At 41.0% G+C, this 27,787-nt stretch overlaps 1 protein-coding gene and 1 long non-coding RNA gene across 2 annotated transcripts in view; one reads left to right on the forward strand and one right to left on the reverse strand.

The window, feature by feature from the left end:
* Window positions 1-27,787, reverse strand: part of CYP7B1 (cytochrome P450 family 7 subfamily B member 1) — a 222,223-nt gene that overhangs the window by 185,584 nt on the left and 8,852 nt on the right. The gene's annotated exons all lie outside the window — the stretch shown is intronic.
* On the forward strand, window positions 12,360-15,616 carry LOC116838708 (uncharacterized). Its single transcript, XR_004376974.1, has 3 exons — window positions 12,360-12,560; window positions 14,541-14,661; window positions 15,554-15,616. It is a non-coding gene; the product is annotated as an uncharacterized LOC116838708 (long non-coding RNA).

Raw genomic sequence — 27,787 nt, forward strand, 5'->3', positions numbered from 1 at the left:
AAATCGATTTAAGGAGGCGGTAAAATCGATATTAATGACGACGTCATGTGAACGGATACAGCGTTAAATCGGTATATCGGCCATTAAACCGATTTAAAGTCGCAGTGTAGACCTGGCCTAAGAGTTCGCTATAGAGGAGGTAAATTATATATGTAGTTAGGATTCAAAAAGACAAATCAGAGGAGGAGGAGGAGGGTTAATAAATCTGTCCTCTGATGAGGATATTCTATTATAAAATCATTTGTAAGAATATTAACCTGTAAAAACAAATTGCTGATGGGTTCATGGGTTGAATGAGACTGTTATGAAGGGCCATTAAATGCAAAAGAGAATAGCTATAACCAGTTAAGGGCTGAAAGCGTAAACTAGAAGTAGATCTTTTTCATTATACTTGCACCATTCACACTGCTACATAGATGTTAAGTTATGAGAGCATTTTCATCATGTTCACTGTTTTATAAAGGTTTATCACCCAGTGCCACTCTTTTCTTCCCTTTATGCTGTACGAAAAGAAACCTAAACTTTTCTCTTATGGGTGGGTGTGTTTAATTCCCATCCACCAATTTTTAAATTAGAAATTCATGTCCTATCCAATCTGGAACTCTACAGATGGTTGTTGTAGCTAACAGAATTTAGGAATCATTAGGAAAGATAGATGAGAAAACAGAAAATATCATATTTCCACATCTTGAATACTGTGTGCAGATGTGGTCATTCCATCTCAAAAAAGATATATTGGAATTGGAAAAGGTTCGGAAAATGACAACCGAAATGATTAGGGGTATGGAACAGCTGCTGTATGAGGAAAGATTAATAAGACTGGGACTTTTCAGCTTGGAAAAGAGACAACTAAGGGGGGCATATGCTAGAGGTTTATAAAAATCATGACTAGTGTGGAGAAAATAAATAAGGAAGTGTTATTTATTCCTTCTCATAACACAAGAAGCAGGGGTTACCAAATGAAATTAATAGGCAGCAGGTTTAAAACAAACAAAAGGAAGTATTTCTTCACACAATGCACAGTCGACCTGTGGAACTCTTTGCCAGATGATGTTGAAAGCCAAAACTGTAACAGAGTTCAAAAAAGAACTAGAGAAGTTCATGGAGGATAGGTCCATCAATAGCTATTAGCCAGGATAGGCAGGGATGCAAAATCATGCTCTTAAGTGTCCCTAGCCTCTGTTTGCCAGAAGCGGAGAATGGGTGACAGGAGACGGATCACTTGATAATTACCTGTTCTGTTCATTCCCTCCGAAGCACCTGGCATTAACCACTTGCAGGAGAAAGGATACTTGGCTAGATGGACCATTGCTCTGACCCAGTATGGCCGCTCTGATGTTCTTATTGGGGAAATAGCATGATTAAGAATAACTGGAGAACTAGTGAGATTATAGTACCACAAGAAATTGAAACATGAGCAATTAAGGGAGAGTAGGGAGAGAGAGATTTTAGTCAGGCTCTTCTGAACTTTGTTTTTTGTTCATTTTTGTTAACATCCATTTAACTCATTAACTCTGTTAATTCAAACAATAAGTTTCAGTCCATAGACTATCTCTTATTGTGAGTTTAAACAGCACCTGCCATAAACTGAGCACCTCATCCTGATGGGGATATCTCAGAACCACTGTAAGTAATAAATAATAAATAAACCTTGAGACACATTTGGGACAAAAGAGCTTTGTTTTTAACAAAGAGACTCAGCTTCCCTAACCTCTTGACATTCCTCATACTTTTAAGATAAATCAGGCAATAAACACTTTTTTTTAAAGTTTCAGAACTTTTTAAACATCGTAAGGAAGTGTAAACAGGGAGGCTAGCAAAGAGGAGGAGATCAGTGATAAGACTACGATGATACCGACTGGCTAAGCAGCAGTTCTGCAGAAAAGGACCTGGGGATTAGTGTGGATGAGAAGCTGTATATGAGTCAGCAGTATACCCTTGTTGCCAAGTAAACTAACAGCATATTGGCCTGCATTAGTAGGAGCACTGCCAGCAGATTGAGGGAAGTGATTATTCCCCTCTATTCGGCACTGGTGAGGCCACATCTGCAGTAGTGAGTCCAATTTTGGGCCCTTCACTACAGAAAGGATGTGGACAAATTGGAGAGAGTCCAGCAGAGGGCAATGAGAATGATATAGGGGGCTGGAGCACATGACTTACGAGGAGAGGCTGAAGGAACTGGGCCTGTTTAGTCTGCAGAAGAGAAGAGTGAGAGGGAATTTGATAGCAGCCTTCAATTACCTGAAAGGGGGTTCCAAAGAGGATGGAGCTAGGTTGTTCTCAGTGGTGGCAGATGACAGAACAAGAAGCAATGGTCTCAAGTTGCAGTGGGGGTAGGTCTAGGTTGGATATTAGGAAAAACTATTTCACTAGGAGGCTGGTGAAGCACTGGAATGGGTTACCTAGGGAGGTGGTGGAATCTCTACTCTTAGAGGTTTTTAAGGCCCGGTTTGACAAAGCCCTGGCTGGGATGATTTAGTTGGTGTTGATCCTGCTTCGAGCAGGGGATTGGACTAGATGACCTCCTGAGGTCTCTTCCAACCCTAATCTTCTATGATTTTATGATTCTATGATACTAATAAACAGAGCAGTGCAAACTAACTCCTAACAGGAGGCTGAGGTTTCTGTCCGTCCCTTCCGCACAAGATGAACAACAATACAAATAATTGGAGAGCTGAGATGTGTATGGAGAGACTGGTTATTCAGGCATCTCTAATATTCAAAACTGTAATATCACAGCACATGCATCATTCCTGCTATCATAATGGAAAAATGAAGGCCATTCTTGGTAAATGATCATGCATGTGGGTTTCAATGTCTCTCTTATACTTCCGTTTTGTTTTTCGCCATAACTTGTCCTAAAAAAATATACATTGAGTCCTATCAATAGACATGTGACCAATGGCCAATATATTTTGAAAACAAAGTATAACAAGGATCATGGAATATTGGTTCTACTAAAGCCACAAATGACAATAATTTTTTTTTAATCACGTATACAGTGATCTTATTCCAAATCGGTGTAGATGGCTAATCACAGTGAGCCAGAGCATGTTCTGATCAGACAGATCTGTCCACTGCAGAAGAGAGATGGAAGAATCAGGGCCGCCTCTAGCCATTTCGCCGCCCCAAGCACGGCAGCATGCCTTGGGGGGCGCTCTGCCACTCGCCGGTCCCGCAGCTCCGGTGGACCTCCCGCAGGCGTCCCTGCGGACAGTCCACTGGTCCCGCGGCTCTGGTGGACCTCCCGCAGGCATGCCTGCGGATGCTCCACCAGAGCCGCAGGACCAGCAGACCCTCCACAGGCACGCCTGCAGGAGGTCCACCGGAGCTGCCTGCCGCCCTCCCGGCAACCGGCAGAGCGCCCCCCGCAGCATGCCGCCCCAAGCACGCGCTTGGCGCACTGGGGCCTGGAGCCGGCCCTGGGAAGAATGCCACTTCCATGGCACAGCCCTTATTTCAAAAATTCTACTAGTTACATATATCAGAGGGGAAAATTGATCATTTTTGCTATGAAAAGAATTGCTCATTTATTCTGAATTCCTTTAGCATATTTCAGATTTTTACTTTTTTGAAAAACAAACTCTTAGAATCAATATTTTAGAAATAATATCAAACAAGAGACCTCTTGGACATATTTTATCATTTCAAAATATACACTTTACACATGTGAAAATGTATCAAAGCCACAAATGCTTTGGTCAAGAAGCTTCACCCTTCTTGAATTGACTGATGATATCATATGTTCTAGAAATATTTTTATCATTTGGCATGCTGCTCAACACCATACGGCATAACACACTGACAAGTGAAAAAGGACTAGTTTTAAATATACATATATATATATATTAAAAAGTTATACTTCTATAGAAGTATGAACACATAGACACACATTCTGTAACTCTAATACAGTACCAGGAGACCATAAGGAAAGCTAAGAATTTTGAGCCCATTCAAAATCAAAAATTAAATTACAAAATTAAACCATAAAGGTAGCTTAAACAAGAGATATAACATCTTAGGAGGAATCTGAACTGAATGTAACACTTACCTTCTCACTCACTATTTAACAGTCTTTTCACTAAGCCCTGCAGTTACTGTGTAGGAAATTCCATAGGGAACTAACAATGATGAAATCCACCCCCAGTTTGGGAACAGCCCCTTCGAATTTACTATTCCTGCTTTTGGTATGGAACAGTAGTCATTACTGCTGCCCCTATTTAGGAAATATCAATGAACATAAGAACTTAAGAACGGGCATATTGGGTCAGACCAGAGGTCCATCTAGCCCAGTAGCCTGTCTTCCAACAATGGCCAATGCCAGATGCTTCAGAGGGAATGAACAGAACAGGTAACGATCAAGTGATCCATGCCTTGTCGCCCATTCCCAATGCAGCCACATAACACAAATCAAAAAGCCCCTTCTTCAAGGACCCTAATTAAGACATAGGCACTACATGCCTGTGCTCAGGGCTTTGGCTCCTGGAGTCCGGTGATAACATCAGAATCTCAACTTTAAATTTTTAAAAAATTGAGTTTCTAGTGCTCATGTTGGTGAAGAAATGTTCGCAAACATGACCATGCATAACCATCACAGGGGTGTTTGCAGAAAGCCCAAAATAATAGCTCTGAGAGGTGCAGACCACCCCATTCAAGTTAACTCCAAAACCTATCAATCTGGCAGTCCCCACAAATACTAAGTGTGTGACCCGTGCTGCCACTACCCCACTGTGGTTCTTCTATAACAGTGTTTCTCAAACCTGGGATGCTGCCTCGGCCCGCACTGCATCCAGCAGCTCCCATTGGCCTGGAACAGTGAACCGCGGCCAATGGGAGCCACAATCGGCTGGACCTGCGGACGCGGCAGGTAAACAAACCAGCCCAGCCCGCCAGGGGCTTTCCCTACACAAGCAGCATCCCAAGTTTGGGAAACACTGTTCTAGAACATTAAGTGTAGGTGATGGCTGAGACTTCACTCTTCTGGGATACACCCCAGCTCACTTAACATCAGAGAGCCATGGCCGGGGGAGCTGGAGGGCTCCATCATGCCCAGAATGGAGTGATGGTGGGCCCCATCAGATGGCTATTTTGCGAGTGGCCCCTGCCACTATCACTTCAGACAAGGGTGGGGCTATGGATGGGAACAAGGGGTCCTTACAGTGGGGAGCCAAGGTGCCTGGATTGCATTAATTGGCCCTATTTCTCCATGTCAGTCTAAACAGGACTAACACAAATTCCCTCCTGTCCTCTCCCAGTGCACAGTGATGCAGAAGTTCCCTTAAGCAGCACTTCCATCTTTGCCACCTTGTGGATAAGCAGCACAGAACTCAAAAGGCAGAGGCCCTTGTGCTGGCCCTTAGCCCTGGGTGAATCTCATCCTTAGAGACAGGGTTAAAACTGCAGATGTATCAAACTGTCTGGAATTAATTCAGATAGTCACATTTAAATGTTCTTTATAAATTGCAGGTCGATAATATCTCTAATTCTTTCAGCTTTAGAGGGGATGCAACCTGTTGCTTTCTTTAAGAAAATGCACCAATTTAAAAGAAGCATGTTGTCATTTGGCCTTAATGCACATGCAGAACATTTTTCTCTTTTATTTTTCATTATTTTGGATTAAATGATATTACCAATGGAGTGAAGCAGTGTACTGGATATTTAATTAAAGAGATATGATATGTTCACTCTCAAGGTAGAGAGGACGGTTTTTGTCTTCTGACAAGGGAAAAGTGAACATTTTAATGGTGAACTACAAAGCAAAACTGAAAACCGAGTTAAGTACAGATTTTTGTTCAGAATGCCCCTACCCACAATGCTATGGGACATCTTCTTGGCCCTTTCTGGTTCAATATTTTCCTAGAATGCGACTGTGATAGTGTACCCCATAAGTCTTCATGGGAATATGCTTATGAATATATATATACACGATATAACTGGAATATGTTTTATGCTACATACGCCATGTAACATATCTATGTAAAGGTTATGATCTACTGAATACATTCCTCCTATTTGTATGCATGTATCATTTTTGTACTTGAAGTTAGGAATACTGGCTGTATACTTGCTTGATTTCTATTGAGAAAGGAATGTGCAAATTAAATGCCCAGTCAAGAACCGCTTAAGCCAACAATGAACTTGAAGACGCCAATCCACATCAGAACCTTCCCAGGAGTGAGGCTTGGCTGGTAAGAAACTCAGTCATGCATGGACGTGTGACTTAAATCTTACTTTCCGTATTTAATAAAATCACTTTTTACTTATTAATTAACCCAGAGTATGTATTAATACCACGGGTGGGGGCAAACAGCTGTGCCTATCTATCAGTGTTATAGAGGGCGAACAATTTATGAGTTTACCCTGTATAAGCTTTGTACAGGGTAAAACGGATTTATTTGTGCAGGAGGTCAGACTAGATGATCATAATGGTCCCTTCTGACCTTGAAGTCTATGATTCTATGATTCTATTTGGGGTTTAGACCCCATTGGGAGCTGTGCATCTGAGTGTTAAAGACAGGAACACTTCTGTAAGTGCTTTCAGGTTAAGTCTGCAGCTCTGGGGCACATGGTTCAGACCCTGGGTCTGTGTTGGAGCAGACAGGCGTGTCTGGCTCAGCAAGACATGGTGCTGGAGTCCCGAGCTGGCAGGGAAAGCAGGGGCAGAAGTAGTCTTGGCACATCAGTTGGCAGTTCCCAAGGGGGTTTCTGTGATCCAACCCATCACAGTGACATCATAAATATCAGGAAGTCTCAATGCAACCCAGGCACTCTGTGTACAGTATTTGTGATGTGCAAGAGTGAGGCATTCCAGAAATATATTTAGAGAGCCAGCAAGTATAAGATATAATTAAATTAATAATTATATCACCACCACCATTAGGTCCTTCTCTTCCTTGGCCAGCTACTACTGCAATTGCTCCCTTTACTCTTAAGAACTACCTATTTTAGGCAGATAATATTACGCTGTACATATCTTTTGAAAGCTTTCATGATTCCTTCCTATCCATCCCCTCCACCTTGATCAAGTAAGCACAATTCCTCCACTAAAAAGAGTATTTTCAAACATCTTCACGTCTATCTCCTCTCTCTAGACTCAGACCTCTTATTTCCCTCCAACATTTCTAAAGTTTGTATCCTTGTCAACTCTGAACTCTTCTTCCATATATTCCATGTCTGAAAATGTATCACTATCTCCACAACACTCTTGTGCATGTATTTCAATGTTTCAACTCATCCACTACTCAAATCCTCATTCAGACCTTCATCTCCTCTTGCCTTGATCTTGCAACTGTTAAAACTTCCATTGACTTCATTCAGTATTGTGGGGTTCTATCCAGCCATAAAAGTCAATGAGAGATATGTGGTTAAAACACCATGCAATGCTTTGAAAATTTAGAGCTATATATTAATGCCACAAAAAACATACCCCTCTGATTTCTAAGAAAGTTAAAAACACAGCAATAAAGGACGTTAGCTAAACGAACCCACTCTAGTAGTTGATTTGAATGCCAATTAATTTTTATGGTTACATTTTTTTGAGATACTAAAATCAAACTGACAAAACCATTTGTTTTCCCTGCCATAAAGTCAGATAAATCACAGACGATACAGGTTTGAAAATTTGTGTAGGATACATAAAATGTACATAACAATGCTGACATTTTAACGTCGAACATAGGGAGAAGTGTTCCTGTCCTGGAAGAAAAAAAAAAAAAAAGACCAGCCACCCCATCAAACAATACCAATCCTTACAGGGTGTTGGTAGAGAAAGAAAAAATGGTTTATAACTAATGCCTTTTCATGAAAGCTTGAGGTTACAGACACCTTTTGCATTATATCATGTTCTCAACATCATGTATAGTCTGTATTTATTGGTGGGTCATGGAAAGATAGCCATGAATGGGCATAACCGCAGAGAAACTGGGAAGCTGGAAAAGTAGCAGGCTGGAATAAGGGTTAGCTTTCAAAAAATTAATCTAACTTATTTAGATGTTATGGGGCACACACACATAAGATGTATCTATATCCTACAGTAATTTTTGTCCAGAAAAAAGAATTATGAGAAAAAGAAGGTATGACAAACCAAGCTCTGTTGAACTACTTTGTTTCAAAAGTCTACCAGCTTCAAATAATTTTTTGGCAGTAATTATTGCAAATCATTTTAAATACATTATAAATGAAATTACTTTAATATTTATGTACTGTAACTTTTATTTTGAAACACTAGAAGACTAATTATGTCAACAATCTTCTATTCCCCCTACTCCTCGGAAGTCCTTTTATTTTTCACTTCTGACAAGATTCCATCACACTTCATACACCAACACGCTGCTCAACTTTAATGTAAGCTTCACTAGTAACATCCTCCTCACCAAGGAAGAGCTTCCTTAACCAGCTAGAGAAGGAATCACTGTTAAGCAAAGTGAGCTGTTCCCTATACCATAGAAGATGTACTTGCTGGGCCTGATTCTAATTACTGATGTAAATCAAGCATAACTCTGCTGAAGTCAATAGAGGAGTTGAGGTCAACGGAGGTACAGCAATGTTAAAACTGTTGTAGTGAAATCAGAACCAGACTTTTTGTCTCCACAGTGCTCCTAACAGTGACAAAGAGGCAAAGAGTTAGAGTGATTTAGATAAGCTTTTTAGAGAGAGCTATGTGCCAGGTACCTCTATTTGAATAATGGCAATTTTTGCATGGTTGTTAGGTATCAGAGAATAACGGACATCTCTCAAGTCCTTATGAATCATCCTACACTTCAAGCAGAGTTTAATATACATCACTCAGTATACGTCACTCCTGAACTTTCCAAGCACTTTAAATGTTCATAATTAAAAACTAAATGTTTCATTGAGGCTTTGTCTACACATTAGGAATTTTAGCCACCAGTGCATCTACAAGCACCACAAGCCTCCTCCAGCTGCAGGCAGCGGCGGCTCCAGGCACGAGCGCTCCAAGCGCGTGCCTGGGGCAGCAAGCTGCAGTGGGCGCCCTGCCGGTCCCTGCAAGGGTGGCAGTCAGGCAGCCTTTGGCTGCTTGCCTGCGAGAGGTCCGCCATTCCCACGGATTCGGCAGCAATTCGGCAGCAGGTACACCGAAGCTGTGGGACCGGCGGATCTCCCGCAGGCACACCGCCAAAGGTAGCCTGCCTGCCATGCTTGGGGTGGCAAAAAAGCTACAGCCGCCCCTGGCTGCAGGAACCTCTGGGTGCTGCACTGGAGCTTCCTGCAGCAGGGGGAGGCACTCAAAGATTAATCTGATCTCTCTCCCAACCCCCAACAGCTGCCATGAAAGGAAAGGGCAAGTCCTGTCCCTCCCCAGCCCAGCCAGGACTTGCAGTTAGGAGCCCCCTGGCTGAGGCACTTCCAGAAGCAAGGTGGAGACCAGATTTCACAGGGAAGGGCTTATTTCAATTTCATGGTCCGTGACATGTTTTTCACAGCCGTGAAATTGGTAGGACCCTGTTTATGAGGTTCCCTGATGGATCCTTTATGTCTCAATGTGCTCCCATCACACATAAAACACATGTCTGGGAGTAACCCAAGAAATTTTAATCTCATCTTGTCTCCTCAGCTAGCCTCTCTTCTCTCTCCAGATCTTCAATTTTGCAGTATAAGAAACTATAATTCAATCCTTTAACTAAATCCTAGTTTAACTTTCTAGTCTAAACTTGATCTTCTAGAACTGTACAGCCATCATCTTCTAGCTTGGCTGCAGCTCTCATGTTTTATCTGGGGCAGTTTTTCTAAAGTAAAGTTTAGATTAGAAAGTAAAACTAGAAGCTGATTTAAGGAAAAAAGTGGAGGAAGAGGATTTCTCCATCACTCTGACTGCCTGTCAAGTGTAGTTGGTAGCCTTTTCTGTTGACAAGAAAAAACAAACTGTCTCACTAGGGAGGAAAGAAAAGGGGTCTGATAAATCCACAGAGCCTTACGAAAAGAATTTAAATACATTATTTAACAATATGTCCATTCCAAGTAAAAAAGTAATGGTTCTGCCAGTTTCTTCTCTAGAATTTTATCTTATCCTTCCCAGTATGAAAATGTAGTTCCCAAAAGAATATTTCGTACAAAATAACAAAAAGTAAGATGCTTTAGAAAATTCAATGTAAAATTGAGCTATTTTTCAACAATGATCATAGAATCATAGAAATGTAGGGCTTGAAGGGATCTCAAGAGGTCATCCAGTCCAGCCCCCTGCACTGAGGCAGGACCAGGTATATCTAGACCATCACTGACAAGTGTTTGTCTAACTTATTCTTAAAAACCTCCAATGATGGGGATTCCACAACCTCCCTTGGAAACCTATTTCAGAACTTAACTATCCTTATAGTTGGAAAGATTTTCCTAATACCTAATCTACATCTCCTTGGCTGCAGCTTAAGCCCATTACCTCTTGTCCTACCTTCAAAACATGTAGAACAAATGATCATAGTCCTGTTTATAATAGTCCTTAGCATATTTGAAAACTGCTAGCAGCTTCCCCCACCACCACCAGTCTTCTTTTCACAAGACTAAACATGCCCAGTTTTTTTAACCTTTCTTCATGTCAGGTTTCTAAACCTCTTTATTGTTCTTGTTGCTCTCTTCGGACTCTCTCTACAAGTTGTCCTCATCTTTCCTAAAGTGTTTCACCCAGAACTGGACACAATTCTCCAGCTATGGACTCCCCAGTGCCAAGCAGAGCTGGACAATTACCTCCCATGTCTTACACAGAATACTCCTTTAGCCTTTTTTGCATCTGCACCACATGGTTGTCTCATATTTCATTTGTGATCTATCAGCTCCAGATCCTTTTCTGCAATAACAGTGTCTAGCCCAGGGGTCCCCAACACATCCATGTCCTGGTCAGCGGTGGAGCATCCGCCGAAATGCCGCCGAATTTCGGCGGCGACGCCTCTCGATGACGTCAAATTCTTACAAAGCACTTAAAAACATATTTAAGTAGGGCTCATAATATCTCTATCAAGCAGGCAAATAAACTTCACATTTTACAGATGATGAAAATGAGGTTCAGACAAAGGAAGTAATTTGCTCATGGTCAGACAGTGAGTCAGCGTCAGAAGCAAGATTCTCCCTCTGTCCACACCTAAACCACAAGACCATGACTCCCAGTCAACTCAATTTAACTTCTCAGTATACGTGATGGTAGAATTCTTAAATCCTGTATACTTTTGGGTTGGGTGAATAATGAATATCAAATATCCCCATTACAACATGCAAATTATTATTAAAGTTGATGCATGGTAGAACTCTGAAGTTCTGGGTTCTCAAGTCTGTTTTCATTCCTTCAAGGCATGTGGCCTCCAGAGAGACTCATGTTCTTTGGAATTCCCCATGTCTCTTTTGCAAAACCAAAAAACTTAGTTCAAAACAAAAAAATCTGTCATTTGTCAAAGTTTTGTAAAACTGAAATTTAGTAAAATAAAAAAGGTGGTCTATTAAAAGACATCATCTCACCCACCTCCTCTCACTAAATTTAGTAAAACAACATACCAAAGTGAATATTTCACTATTACCTTTCAAGGTTTCTGTATAAATTGTAGGACATGGGTAAGGAACTTGGGGCAAAATCTTGGCCCCATTTAAGTCTATGGCAAAACTCCCATTGATTTCAATGGAAGCAAGATTTCACCCCTATCTTTTATCTATGATACTGCAGTGGCTGATGAGGCATTCTTAGCAATGAACAAGTTATAAAAGTAAATGAAGAGAGCAAGAGGCCTAAAGATTAGGAAATGTCATTTGCACCAGAGCCACACAGTTTGTAGCAATCAAGAGAAGCATGCTCCCATATAAACTGATGATAAACAAATAAATTACAAGCGTGAATGACAAGGAAGCTCCCAAAAAGATCAAGGAAATCTTAAATGTACTGATTTTTGTCTCTGTCTAAAACTGTTGAACACCTATCTGATCAACCAGTCAATAAGATTTAGCTGATGTCAAGAAGGGCTTGCCATAAAAATTGTCAGAATCATAAAAATCAATGGTAGTGTGGATGGAAGAGTGGAAGCCATAAAGTAGTTGGGTGTTCTAGAAAAAGTGGGGGATTTTGTAGCTAGACTTAATGAACTCAGAACGATAAAAAGTGATCATGGAGTGTCTCAAGTCACAATTTCTTGCCACACACACAAAAATAAATAAACCCCACAAAACAATGATTATATTAATGCAAAATTACATAATTTTTTTTTAGTACTAGCATAGAGCAATTTATAAATGTAGGCACCCTTTGCTAGAGGGGCCTCTGAACTTTATAGGGAGTGTTCTGGGGAAAAGCCGGTGTGCCGCAAATAGAGACTACAACTCCCATGACGCCTTGGAGAAAGAGGGAGAGACTTCCTTGGGCAGGGAAAACATGCCGTGGACTACATTTTTGGAAAAGGAGTGAGATTGTTGCTGTGGGGCTCTGTCTGTACCAGAAGCTGCTGCTGAGAGCCTGCAAGGGCTTTAATCAAGCAGGAAGCCTCAGAGGCTGTTGGTGGTTTCATTGGACTCAGAGCAGAGACTGTTGCTGTGCCTAGAGCTGACGGAGGTGGGCCTGCAGTGAAGGAACTGTGAGTAATCTGCACTCTTGTTTGGGAAAGTACTTGCAAGTGAAGGGGCACAGCAGAGAGACTGAGTCTGAGGAGAGGCAGAGTGATCTTCCCATTGAACCAGAACCCAGAGCTGCTGACATTTGGTGGGGCCAGCTCCAATCCTCAGAGGGGTTGTGCAGCTTGGCTGGTCTGATGCATAGAACAAACAGAGCACTGTCTCCAGCTGCAGATCTTCAAGCACACCCACGCAAGCGCCTAGGACTCTGAAATACAGGCCTGGTCTACACTACGCCGTTAAATTGATTTAAACAGCGTTAAATCGATTTAATGCTGCACCCATCCACACTACACCGCCCTGTAAATCGATTTAAAGGGCTCTTTAAATCAATTTCTGTACTCCATCAAAACCACAGGAGTAACCCTAAAATCGATTTTACTAAATCGGAATTATGGTAGTGTGGACGGAAATCGAAGTTACTGGCCTCCGGGAGGTATCCCACAGAGCACCACTGAGGGGGGGGGGGGGATCACCGTGCTTGCAGCACTCATGGAAAAAGTACCACCTGCAGTTCCACGACTGTGTGCCTGGTGCCAAGATAGGGATATGGTTCCATGCTATGGCCCTGCCAAACAGTCATAAGGTGAAATAATTGCAGCAAACGCCATCCACTATGACCTGCACGTTTTCCCAGGTCACAAACTCGAGCAGCCAGCTTAACGATGACTATTGCTACTTGCATCACAGCAGCCCCCACAGTAGATTTTCCACTCCAAATTGATTTCCCCGAACTGACGCGGTAGCATGTCTGGAGTTGCAGCTTCCAGAGGGTCTATTGCCACTACGCTCTCCTCCACTGGAGGGCTGCACTCAATCTTAGTAATTATGGGCGTTTCAGGGCAAGGGGAAAGCAGTCCACAAAAGTTCAAAGAAAAATGCTCTTACGCATGCGAAAAGGTTTTGCAGCCACTGGGAACGTCCACACACCTGCAAAACTATGCGGTCCACCAGTCTGTGCTTGTTTCCCATGCCCACAAATCGGCGTTCAATGGTAAAGCTGCCCCATTACCACAGTAGCTCCAAAATGCTGGTCCCGCGGTTAGGAGAATTCAGTCTCCATGTCGTCATCACTCTCCGTGGTACGGTGCGCGTAGCTGCTCCTCCTCTCCTCTCCCCCTCCCCTGAATTTGCAGTTCATGGCTCAGCATAGACAGCACGAGAGTGCGCGAGGTGTTTACAACTTGCACGATTGCGTTACGTGACTCAGCAGGGTCCATGGTCTCAGCAGGGTCCATGCTTGCTGTGCTATGGCGTTTGCTCTCTTCACCCAGGAAAAAAGGCGCAAAATGGTTGGCTGCTGCTTTCACAAAGGGAGGGGTGAGGCTGTACCCAGCACCACCCGGGACAATATTTTTTGCCCCATCAGGCACTGGGCTCTCAACCCGGAAGTGGGAACTATGGGATAGCTGTGGAACAGCTACCCACAGTGCACCGCTCCTGAAATCGACGCTAGCCTTGGACCATGGACGCACAGAATCGATTTAAGGATCCTAGTGTGGACGCGCTAAACCGATTTTATAAAATCGGTTTTATAAAATCGGTTTAAACAAATTCGAATTAATCCGGTAGTGTAGACGTGGCCCCAGAGGAGTGTACACTCAGAGGTGGGGTAAATGGTGGCAGTGTAAATGCTGGTTATGTAAGTTTCATTTATTACTGTATGCTATATTTGTTAATTGATTTTATTCAGCTGTCCCCTGTGGATTTAAATTAGTAGTGACATATAATCTTAGACTGTTATACCCTGATTTGTTGTTAAATAAAGGTATGTTAACTCTAATTGAAATATATTGGATGTATATTATTTATAATTGGTATTTTTGAGTTACAACCTTGCCACAGATTATATTAGTTATTATTAGAATAGCTTTATTCCTGGAGGTTCCCAAAGCACATCACTGAGTCTGTACAGGGACACTGCCAATTTTAAATTCCTTTAGGAGTAAAGAGACTGCAGCAGAGGGGTGAATAGAGAGGATTTCCATCTCTCCATCCAACAGCACCATGGGGATACTCAGGATCTTCTTTAATGTCAACAACATCAGGCATCCAGGCACACAGGTAGGGGAGTGTTGCCTGCTCCCGAGTAACCCAAGGAGGGACGGGGGGTGGTGGGGGTTTACAGAAATATTTGCAAATATGAAAAATGTATTGAAAGAAGATCCATTATGGTCAGGTCCAAAAGAGCATGTTCAACTAAACGCAGAGCTCAGTTTGTTTGAGAATGATGGTGGGAGCACTTTCCCAGATGTACATTGCTAAATACACTAATGCAGGGGTTCTCAAACTGGGGGTCGGGACCCTAAAGGGGTCGCAAGGTCATTACATGAGGGGTCACGAGTTGTCTACCTCCACCCCAACCCTGCTTGCCTCCAGCATTTATAATGGTGTTAAATATATTAAAAAGTGTGTTTAATTTATTGGGGGGGGTGTCGCACTCAGAGGCTTGCGATGCAAAAGGGGTCGCCAGTAAAAAAGTTTGAGACCCACTGCACTAGTGGTTCCCAACATCCCTCTCTTGTGGCTTAACATTCACCTGTTGTTTCTTGCTAACACTACTCAAATCCCATAATCCCTTGCAGATGACAAAGTTTGTGAGGTCAGGGTCAAAGAAGAACCTCTGGGTGAATAACTGATGTGCTGGGTGAGCAGGCTAATTGGTGGAGACAGTACAGATTAGGAGTTGTTGAACTGGTTGCTGCTGAGCTGTGGAAGGCTTCCCCAGAGTGACAGCTGACACAATGTTGTTGTTGAGGGTTTTTCTCCTCACTCCTCTCCTTCCCCCAACCTTGCACTCTGATTTGAAGAAAAGGTTTTAAGAAAAGGTTGCAGTTGTAGTTCAAGTTCCATGACTTCTTGGAGCATCTCTTCCCCTCCTCTAAGCCAACTGCTGTTCAAGCACTGGCTCCTCCTGGGGCTACACATTCGCTAATTTTTTGTTTTGTTTTCTCAGCTGATGGGGTACAACTGAGAAGTCCTGTAGTAGAAGACAAATAGGAATAGAAGAAGATTAGAGCTGATAGCCATTAATGAATCACTCATACCTTTTGACCACTATGTTAAGATCCAGGTGGAATTACCAGGTGGTTCACCAACATAGAAACTTAATTTTTTGTCATTGTGTCTTTAGAAAGTCCCCTTATACGTTACAGTGATAGAAGCAATCATCAGACCCCACTCAAATGGAGGGGAGCAGAGGAGGGGAGGGGTCTCATTAGTCGAACAGTAAATATCCCAAAAAGGAAAGAATCACTACCCAGAGAAAAGAAAGAAAGAAACTCTCAATTCTCAATATCTATTGGCAAACAAGCTGATGTAAAATATAGAGCCTGCTGAAAACCAATCACTGATAAAAACAGATTTTTAACTTTTATTGAAAAAAGTTTACATGACATATGAACTCTGTCGTCATATGATAATATAATTATCATTTGAATTACAGTAGCGCTCAAAAGCCTAAGTAAGGATGGTGGGCCCTATTACGCTAGGTGCTGTACAAACACAGATTTGGAGAAATTAGAGACATTCAGAATGCTAAGTAGTGTTTACTGGGGGGGAGGTGGGATAAGCACGGCAGGGAGTGGTTCTGTCAGCAGGCTCCAGGGGGGGAAATTCCAACTACCATACTCTGCGCTGAGTTTGCCGTGAGCAAGGACATTTAATCCTCTGGTGGGATATAAATGCTCCAATCCTTCTCCTTGGAGGAAACACTGGCCACCAACAGGAGTAGGGAAGGGATTTCAATATGTTGGTGCTCTCTTAGCATTAATTTGGTATTTGTCACAAGTTCATGGGAAAAGAAGCTCTCTGTTGTATTAGTGTTTATTGAGGCTGTAACTCATCCTATACCTGAATACAGGGCTGGAGTAAGGCGGGCCACAGGTCAAAGGGAGGGATTTTGCTATCAAACACATATTAAAGACTCTTTGTCCCTGGCCAATCCTTCCCATGAGGAAGGGGCTGGTTGAGGGATTTCAGCTGAGAGTAATATCTCATTGGGCAGGGAACACTGGGGTTCTATTCTGGTTTGGGACCTACTATAGTTATTTTTTGACAGAGGTAACCACTCCAGAGTAATGTTATTACCAAGTAACAAGTATTGGGATTTCCAGTGTCACACAATATACAATGCTGCAGCTATTCACTTAAATCACAGTCATGTGTGGAGTCTTTATTCACCAACCTCTTAGTGCCAATGACCAAGATCTTATTCTTGGAGAGCACTACTATCACTAATAATCTAGCACTAAAAGAGTTATATTAGATCCATTTTACATGGTGTGGTGATAGAAACAAACTGACACATCAAATCAACACATTATTGTTTTTCTGTTAACATTTGCAATTGCAAAAAATCTTGTTTTCATTTGATTAAAAACATCTAACATCTTTTAACTATAATATTAGTCATTTTGCCAGTCATATTCCAACTGTAAATTGTCCATTTGAGCCTCTGTAACTATTAAGGCACAACTCAAAAGGCAAGATAGCAGAAGTGTTCATGGCTCCTAAACAGGAGTCTCAGTAATATTTACAATAATCCAGACACATTCCAGATATTGTACAAAATAAACAAAACAGTATTCCTAAATGTTTTCACTAAATGAAAATGAGGCAGTGGTTCATCTGGTTCATAGTCACACAACCTTAAGTATCTCTGTCTGCATGGCCTCAGTTAAAAAACTGGCAAATCCCAGAAAACCAACAAACAATGACGAGCTGTGCCTAACACAAAGAATGAGGCAATAAACAAAAACGTTGATCCAAGCTTATCTTCTTGGTGAGGAAAAGGGGACAAAGAGCAAATGGTGTCAACTTTTGGTGATTTGACTTGGCAAGCACTGTTGAAATGAATGTCTGAATTATCCAGCCTACACCTTCCAGCAGAAGTCAGTGTAAAATAAGAAAATGTTTATTTACAACATCAGCATGCAAAATGTTACACAGAATATGGCCCTGTTACCATACTGTGGCATCCAAAAGTATCTTTCTTTAAAAAAAAAAAATTATGTCCCTTTAGCAATTAAAAGACATGTTCATTCACTCTTTGGGGCTGGCTTTACCTCCCACTCAGTAGGGGTAATTAACCACTGGAACATCTTCCTGAGGCATGGAGGTACATTCTTCATTACTTGAAGTCTTGAAAACAGGATTGACTATCTTCCTAAAAATATGCTAACACTCCACCACAAATTACTGAGCTTGATGAAGGAACTACCAGCAATGAATGACCTTCGCTATGCACAAAGTAAGACTAGATAGTCACAATGGTTTCTTTTTGGCCTTAAAATCTGAACCTATTTCTGAGAGAAGCTGGGAGTGGTGTTCTGTTTCTTTAAACTGTACCAAGAAGCCAGACAGGAGGGCAGAGGGGGAAGGTTCAGCGCTCTCTTTTGGACTGTTATCCTCTCAGCCCAACCAGGAGAGATGCACTTCTTTGGTTTAGGATTTTCACAGTACCAAAGTCAGTGTTAAGGCCTAGAATATATTGTATCTGATGTGATTCTGTACAATATCAAAGGAAGTTAAAAAAATAATGCTCATTTTTCATATTATACTATATGTAGTGTAAAGGTTTGGCCTAATTTCATAGTATTCCTGCACATCAGTACAATTTCCACTACACAGAATATGACAAACTACACCGCTACCTCGATATAATGCCACCCGATATAACACGGATTTGGATATAATGCGGTAAAGCAGTGCTCCGGGGGGGCAGGGCTGCGCACGCCAGTGAATCAAAGCAAGTTCAACATAACACGGTTTCACCTATAACATGGTATTTTGGCTCCCAAGGACAGCATTATATCGAGGTAGAGGTGTATATCCTTACAGATTGCAGAAATAAAAAATACTGACTCATTTACTCATTCTTCTCCCTCAAAAGTGAACCACATTTTTGACAATAAAGTGGCAGTATCAAAAGTGCAGTTCTCTAACCACAAGCCAGGTATTGTACAAGCAGCTGTTGATGTGAGGAGATTATCCAACCCAACTGTTAACAATTCTGACACTCCTAAGCATTGACAGCTACCTTAACCCAACCTTCAAGAGTATTATAAGCAACCAACTATGACATGAACTTAATTATCTTCACTTGGACCTTCAAATGAGTTCTAATTCTGAACTCAGTTTGTTGCAGTTCAGTGCCCAGGGATTCATTTGTGCAAGTCACACATACTGTGAAGACATTAGCTGTTTAGAAGTACATATACCGTTTTTGTACGGTCATGTACTGTAGGCTAAGCTCCTCTCTCAGATATGGACACGTAACTCCCAATGCAATCAGATTAGCAGTACATATTTCAAACTTCTATGTGGAAACTAATACTGACCCCAAATAAAAGTCTCTCATCCCAGCAATTTAATTCTTATACTCCATTTTACTATGGTGCAGATTCTCTTGTTCATGACAATTAAAATACCTTAGGTTACCAAAACCCCATTCATGACTCATCTGTGACACCTGAATTACAAACAATTCTTCAGTTTCTCGCACATCATTATATCCACTCCTCTAAAAGGAAGTTTATGAGCAAGAATAGGCATGCAGTATGTGGTAATAGGCCATTACACTCAGACATGAAAGGCTATTAAACCTGCTTATTGGGAAAACAGCTTTCACCTATCACCACTAAAACTAACTCTGAAATCTGAAAATTTTTTAAAAAGGAAAAAACAATCCAAGTGGAATAACCAAAAAAAAATCCCATCATAGAGAATACAAACAGAACTATCCAAAGGAACAAGGAGACGGTACAAATTCCACTGGAAATTCAACAGAGATATTCCAGCTCACAGAAACCAAATCAAACCTGCTCGTGATGCTGTTCTATATCTGTCTTACAAGCTGAACCAATACATTTCTATTTTAGAGGCCAGCTTAATTCGTGGACTCCATTTTTGTTAGTGTAACTGCATTCACAAATAACTGAGTGTATCTTTGCTTCTGGAATGAATTAGATGCCTAACTAGTAATATTTGTGCCATAAAAATACAAGTACAATCATTTGTGGATGCAAAATTGTGTCTTCAAAAAAGAACATGGGGTTGGGACCTGGCTGAAAATCTAGGGTGAAATCCTGACCCCACTGAAGTCAATGGAATTTTTGTCATTGACTTCAGTGGGGTCAGGATTCACCCCCTGACTTCAAAATCCATGTAAGTGTTGTACTTTTGCATTCAAACTACATAATTACTTGGGGAAGTTACAGAGTTAGCTTCAATCTAGGGCTACACTAACTTGCAGTGGGAAAACTGCTGGAGAGAAGGAACAGCGAATCATCATGACTACAATCTACCCCTCCACCAGAGGGGGCCTTCAGAGAGCTAATGAAACCCAGAAAATAGGCAGCACTGGCCAGTAAGGGCAGACAGCAGCACAGCTGGGGAGGTACTGATTCAGTGCATTCCTACAGCAGCATCTACAGATGGGACCCCTAGTGGAAAACAGAGCTGCTCTCCCTAGCACAGGGGTTCTCAAACTGGGGGTCGGGACCCCTGAGGGGGCTGCGAGGTTATTACATGGGGGGTTGCGAGCTGTCAACCTCCACCCCAAACCTCGCTTTACCTCCAGCATTTATAATGCTGTTAAATATATTAAAATGTGTTTTTAATTTATAAGGGGGGGTCACACTCAGAGGCTTGGTATGTGAAAGGGGTCACCAGTAAAAAAGTTTGAGAGCTACTACCCTAGCAGCTCTGCAGGCAAGACCTGATAGATAAGGCTGCCTCAGAGATGTGGTTTTCCTCAGGGCATTGCTAGAGAGGCAGAAGTAGGGGAGTTTAGCAGTTGTAACTAAGAATTATCCATACTATCTATGTTTGGGTTTAACTGAATTTCAGAAGTTTCTAATTTAAAATTTTTTTACTAACTACAATTAGAATTAGGAAAAAATATATAACATAAAATAATAAATTATTATTAATCATTAATAATAAATAATTAATAAATATAATTAATAATCTAAAAGGCATATACAAAAAACATCTAAATTTTGAACATGATCTCATTCATGAAAAGAAGTCATTACATTTTCTAAATTTTTCACTATTTACAAATAATTATCAAAAACACTGACAATATTAATTTACTCAAACCTGGAGTTTTTTGGTAAATGAAAAATTGTCAATAATCATTTTGATAATGTTTTTGATATTTTTAAATGAAGATTTAAAAAGGCAACAAAGTTTTTGCACATAATAAAAAATCTGAAGAATGTTAACAAATTATGGTGAGAATTTTGTTTTCAATGAAAAAAATGTAGAGCTCAAAATTTCAGCTTTAGCTACAAAGCTGTTGTAAGGTTTTCGCCCTTCAATTAATGACACTCACTGTCAACCTTAACTCCAGTTTCATAATTTTTTTGTCCATGATATTTTAAAGGGCTCTACTCCCTGTATAGTTTATTTTTAATACCAGTCAAAGTTGAAAACCTTTGTCCAAAGTTTTTTTAATAAGACTTTTGCTGCATTGTATCCTCCTGTACTAAAAGCTTAAACGTGGGGACAGGAGACCCCAAAAAATTCTGCAACAGTCACTTAGCAAGCAAGATGACAGCTCCTGTAAGGGAGGCAGGATTTGGTGAGCTGCAGTAGAGGTAGGAGATGTGGACTTCAAATTCTCTATATCCTGAAGATCCACAGGGAATGAGAGTTCCAACTACACAAAGAAGGGCTGACCCTCCTTGGTGCTTCCTGGCCCATTCTCAGAAGCCATTGTGCCACTGATTATCTATGGGTATGTCTACACTACAGCTAGGAGCACGGTTACCAGCTCATGCAGAAAGACACACACTAGCTCTGCTCAAGTTAGTATACTAAAAATAGCAGTGTAGCAGTGAGGCAGCTCAGGCTAGCCACCCAAGTATGTACCAAGGGGGCCCAGGCAAGTTTGTACTCAGACAGCTAGCCTAAGCTGCTCCCCATACTATCCCCAGGTAAACTTCTATTTTTAGGGTGCCAGGTTGAGTGGAGCTAGCATGTTTGTCCATACCTACCAGTGGAAGCATGCTCCCAGCTGCTGTGTAGACATATGTCTTTGAGGAGGACTGCAGGCATGGAGTACAAGATAGTATCTCAAGAAGCACCCTCAGCGTCTGACAAATATTCACTTGAATGTCAGACAGGTTCCCAGGACGGCATATGTAGAACAGCTACTCCCTGATGAACTTCTCCCAAGAGACTTGATCCTGTAAACTTGCGGTATGTTCCCAAGGAGGGAGGACCATATTACAAAGGGGGCCACTCTCAATGCTCCCTTTTTAGCCCATTTTACTCTTCTTTGCTCCCTTCACGTCTGCAAGCAGAGTGGTGGAACTGACCATTTGATCAGGGCCTGATTTAATATTCACTGAAGTCAATGGAGATATTCCCATTAAATTCAGTGGGCACTGGATCAGGCCCACAAAGAGAGAGAGTGTTTCAGAACATCAGAATATTGCTCAGAAAACTGCAACAAAATTGAAATATTGGAAGCACAACCACAGCAATTTTTTTCTGATATGAATTATAAAAAGAGAAAAAGTACAAGCAGTTAAGAAGAAACACGATGTGTTCTATAAGGAAGCCAAGATATATTTTTTTCCTGACATGTGCCAAACAAAGCAGAAGAAACAGAAGAACTTGGCGACATTCAAAAAGCCAGTTTGTGGAGAAAGGAATAAAGCCAAGCTCCATGTGGTTTAGAAAACAGAAAACTTTTGTACTGCAGGATTCCTGGTCAGCTAAAATTTTCCCAGAAGTGCAAAAGGATATTAGTCAAAAAGGTATATTTATCAAGAAACATCAGAAGATGATAAATAAAATAACACCAGTGAAACAATGGCCCCTTGGAATCTATGAACACCTCAAGTTTAAATCAAAACTCAAAATCTGTTTCATATTTGAAAAATGTACTGTTCTATTAGACTGTACGGTCACGTGTGTTAGACAGGAAACATGGACAAGGGTTAAAGCATGGGATTAAAAGTCAGGAGAACCGAGTTCCATTCCTGGTTCTGCTATACACTTACTGTGTGACATTTATGAAAGAAAATTGGCAATTCACATTTGGGATACTGCTTAAATTCATACACGAGATTTTACCCTTTGAGTTACAGAGCTACTGCATTTATGGTAGTCACCCCTTTTAGCTTCTACATTTCCCACATCACTAAACACTAGGCTGAACCAGTGACAATATACAGAACTGGGACAAGTCTTCTGTTTTATAGAAACATATAAATAAGATGAACACAGTTCAAGACATCCCCACTTGGTCTGGTGCTCTATCCCCCTCTGGTGGTGGCAGGGTCACCTAGAAATCAATGAGCTACAGCCTGGGCTAAGAGAGATGGGTCTTGTCACACAGGCACTAGTCTCTCATGCACTGAGATCCAGAAACAACAAGGTTTAAACCTTGCTGTTGATGACTCACCTACGTGGTGGTGATGATACATATGCAAATATTTGCATGATGAAGGAAAACAGCTTTAACTAATAGAACAATTATGTCAGACCATACTTTCCATAACAGCACAAATATGGGGACAAAAGGAACTGAGCAACAACACAAGGCAAAGTACTTACCCTTAACATCATACAGCTTGATTCAGTTTGTTTTGTAGAATTGGCAGGATGTGAAGGTTTTCCCCCAGAATAAATTATTATGAATTCCCTGCAATACAGTACACAGGTCACTGACTGGTCAGGGATCTGCTGCTATGCCTATCTTGTCCTCTCATTCCCATGAGAGGTGGGACATAAGTGATTATTCCAGCAATTTTGAGTATTTTAGAGTATTTTGTGAGTCATTCAGATACATGAATCAATACATCATTAGGTAGGAAATAATTATTATCCCTATGTTACAGATGGGAACTGAAGCACGGAGAGACTACATGACTTTCCCAAGATGATACACTATATTTGTGACAGAACCAGCAGCAAGCCCAGATCTTCTGAGCCTCAGTCCAATGCCTTTACCAACTGCAAGACCATCCTTCCTAGACCATCCCAGGAAGGAGGACAACAGGAGATGTCATTTCCTGAAGCCTCAGACAAGGAACAGCCAAATCACATTACCAGCGCTTAAGCAGCTGAAGTGGCCACTTCCACTATTATGCCTCCAGAAGGTGAGACAGATTTGTCCCTTTGTATCTGCCAGGGCCACCAGGCTTAAGATTTGCCCCTCTGTGCCTTCTTTCATACCATCCCTTATACTTCAAAAAAACACCCAGTTACAGTTTGCCAAGTACCCTCTATCTCTTCTTTCAAAAATCAATAAAGACCAATCTATTCTATGAGGCATTCCACCCTTTTCTGTTTGTTCTGCCTCATGCTTTAAGAACGCCAATCGTTTGGGGCAGGAACATTTGTTTGCTCCACACATTCTGCACAATGTATAATACAGTGTGCTGTATATAGGATGGAGGCACCGGTCACAGTGCCATAGTTGAGGCTGAACCGCTTTTGCACTGAAATAATAAATTAAAATAATTATCCCTTTATTTTATTCATTTTCTCCAATGAGTAACTGATAAAAGAATAAAGCAAAGTTCTATTAGCATTTCCTAAAAGAGGAAGATGGCCAGAGTTTCCTATCCAAATTTTGGAAAGACAAAAACAAAATATTGATTTTTAACTGAAAAAAATGTTTATGAGAAGCTAATAATCTTGGAGTCTTATTTGCAACAAAAATGACTACTTTTTTTTTTCCCCATGGCATTTTCTACACAAAAATTGGTAAAGCACAAAGGGATGACTTTTAGAGATTAACAAAGACAAGACAAAGTACAAATTAAAGCAGAACGAAGTAGGTCAAACGAAGTGGGAGGGAAAAAAATAACTGTTGCTAGGTGGCAGTGTACCTTAAGCAAAGAATATTGTAAATCATAGATTCTTATGAAGTTTGTTACTTATAAGATGCATGTTACTTGTTCCCATAATACCATCCTCCACACCTAGATGAAAAACATAAACCTAGATATACATTAGGCACAGATCTTTTTTGAGCAGACTGAGAAGCAGCACTGAAAAACTGTTTATGAGACAGACCATTATGCAATATCCTCAAGAGAATAGCTTCACAGTCCTTTTCTAGTTGCTTGAGAACTAAAAACCCAGTGAACTGAGACTGTACAGCTTGAAAAGAGCAGAGATTTGCTTACTGCATTTCATCCAACCATTGTTGAGCTTCAACAGAAAAAGAATGCGGAGAAATAAATTTTAATTACAACTTAACTCTTTCCAACATAATAATGAATCCAAGATGTTGAAAAACATAATAAATACACTGTTTAAAACGAATTATCTCATAGTTATTTAAGTGATTAAAATGTTTCTCTTCTCTACTTAAAACAGAGTTATTTAGTCATTAACTCTATTAATTTTAGGGTGAAGATGGCTAAGACAATAAGTGTGGAGGATGAAACTAACACACAGGTCATGAAAATGTCTATGCATACAATGCCCTTGCAATAAATAGCATACAAAGCAAGTTGTTAGGAGAAAAAGATACCGAGAGCAGAGGTTAGAATACCAGAAAAATCTATCTGTCATTCCTGATGTTTCCTCAAACAGAAAACTACCTTAACATATTGCCTAAATTAGCAGAGTGGTAAAACAGACAGGCTGATGACATCTCGTGAACTACAATTCACTTGGTAAGAAAGCTGTTAACAGGCTCACAACTTGTCACAAAAAAGGACAGGATGTTCTGGAGACAAAGATGAAATCTAACTTCTTTTCAGAAATATCTGTCTGGGCTCAGGAAGGTGATCTCTTGGAGAAGGATTTTAACTAAATTTCAATCTGTTTTTTTTTGGAGGGAGTCTAAACTAACAAAGAGAGAGAAAGTTGAACACAAGCATGATTCAGGGCACAGTCAAGCTGTAACTGAGGGGGTTAGTAAGAAATGTCCCTGGGGGTAAATATTTTCCATAACTACCCACTTTAGGGTTCTTTGAAACACTAGTTTTGGCCATCACTAGAGACAGGATATTGAACTGGAAGGACCATTGGTCTACTCCAGTATTGCAGTTTTTACACTCCTACATGGTTACATTCACGTGAGTTACAAGTAATGTATAGTTTTTCATTCATCTCAAAGAGTTAACTCTAAAGCCTAGTGTTGTCTATTAAAATGTCAACCTTGTTAACTACTTCACAGCTGATCATTTTAGCAGACACATACGTCTAACATTTTTATCCATCATTAGATTTCCTGATATCATGGTAGTATACATGGTCTTGTCATATTTGCAGCATCAGACCCATAGGTAAGAAATGTTTCTTGTCTCAAGGATTTTAAAGTTTACATCCTTAAGGGACCTTACTTTTTTCACCTTACTTTGTTCACCTTACTTTGGACAATAATCCCAATGACTTCAGTGGCACTATGCCGTGAGTCAAGCAAGCAAGATATGTGCTGTTTAACCTCTTACTTGGATAGATTATTTGTATGCAGCGAAGAACAGTTTGAGAAGAAAGAATTAGAAAGCCAATGCTGATTCAATAATTTTATGAAGATAAATGGGAATAATCTTCACAATAAAATGGCAAGTGTCACTAGGTTTTTCCACATTAGAAATCTTTCTGAATGGGGAAAAATGGGGAAAGAAATGAAGGAAGAACTCCCTGGAGACAAAAACATTCCTTCCCCAGCAAACTACCCAGTCCCTCCAGAGCAGCTTTTCTTCCTTCCACAACAAGAGATACATCTTTTTGTTGCAGGCAGGAGGTAATGAGCATCATCAGATACTGAAGTTTAACCCAAAATAATATTTGCTGTGATGGAGCACATCTTTGTTCTTGGTTCTGTTTCCTTCACTACCCCTGATATTAAGCTTTGGCAAAGACTGTTAGAAATCAGCTTTTCATTTGTATTATTTATTATTATTGCCAGCATTCAAAAGATAAACATTAAAGGGAAACTCCTCTTCCTTCCTTTACAATCCCCAAATAATGTTGTGACATTCCTCTCTGGTGTTATCTGGACCAGTGAGCTGCTAGGCCTCTCCAATCCTTGACTCTGGAAGCCAGCCTTACCCTGCTCTGCTGAGAGAACCCCCACTCCGGGCTGTTTACGCACAGCCTCTGGCACGTAAGCTGCTCCCAGCTACTTGCAAGCGAATGACACTAGCCAGTATCTCTGGTCCCAGAAACAAGCCTATGCCCACTGGACGCTGCAAGCTTACATAAGTTTGTCAATTTAACAAAGAAATTGATATGTACCAAGCTTGTTCTCCCCAGGGGAGTTTCTGACACACTGCAAACCAAATGCACTGCTTCAGGTAGAATAAAAAAGCAGATTTATTAACTATAAAGATAGATTTAAGTGATTATAAGTCAAAGTATAACAAGTCAGATTTGGTCAAATGAAATAAAAACAAAACGCATTCTAAGCTGATCTTAACACTTTCAGTGTCCTTACAAACTTAGATGCTTCTCACTAGAGGCTCGCTCTTCAGCCAGGCTCTCCCCTTTGATCAGTGGTTCAGTTGCTTGGTGGTGGTGGTGTCTGTAGATGTAGCCGAAAGAGAGAGAGCATGGCAAAATGGCTCTCCCTTTTATCTTGTCCTTTCTTTCCTCTTGACTTCCCCCCACCCCCGCCCTTCAGAATCAGGTGAGCATTACCTCATCGCAGTCCCAAACTGCCCAAAGGGGTGACTCCCTCCAGGGTCTAACAGATTCTTTTGTTGCTCTCTAAGCCAGTGTCCATTGTTCTTGCGAGGCTGTGCCTCTCTGTTCTTCGAGAGTTTCTGCATGGGCTTGCTCTACGCCATGAGAGTACATTTTCAGCCTTATAACTATATACACATGAAATTATAACCTATAACTTTACTGTAACAATAACAACCATGCTCAGTGCACTATGAGCCTTCCAAAGACACCCAACATGACAAACTTTGCACTGGATAGCATGCAATCATTTTATAAAGATGAACATGGGGGTGCAGGGTGTTCCCCCGAGGTCCGGAGCATCACAAACGTATTTAAGTAATTTAACAGAGAAACCGCATTTACCTCATCCTGAAATCTGATTAAGGCTAATGCACACCTATAGCACTATGCAAGTAATAGCAAAACTATTAAATTCAGTAACATTTAAGACCAAAATCCTGCACTCTAGTTTTTTTTTTAATAAGCCACTCCAAATAAAGGACCCCAGTTTATCAAACCATGCCTAACCAGCAAAGCACTT

This window comes from Chelonoidis abingdonii, chromosome 2 (assembly GCF_003597395.2).
Source record: "Chelonoidis abingdonii isolate Lonesome George chromosome 2, CheloAbing_2.0, whole genome shotgun sequence".
Classification (NCBI taxonomy): domain Eukaryota; kingdom Metazoa; phylum Chordata; order Testudines; family Testudinidae; genus Chelonoidis; species Chelonoidis abingdonii.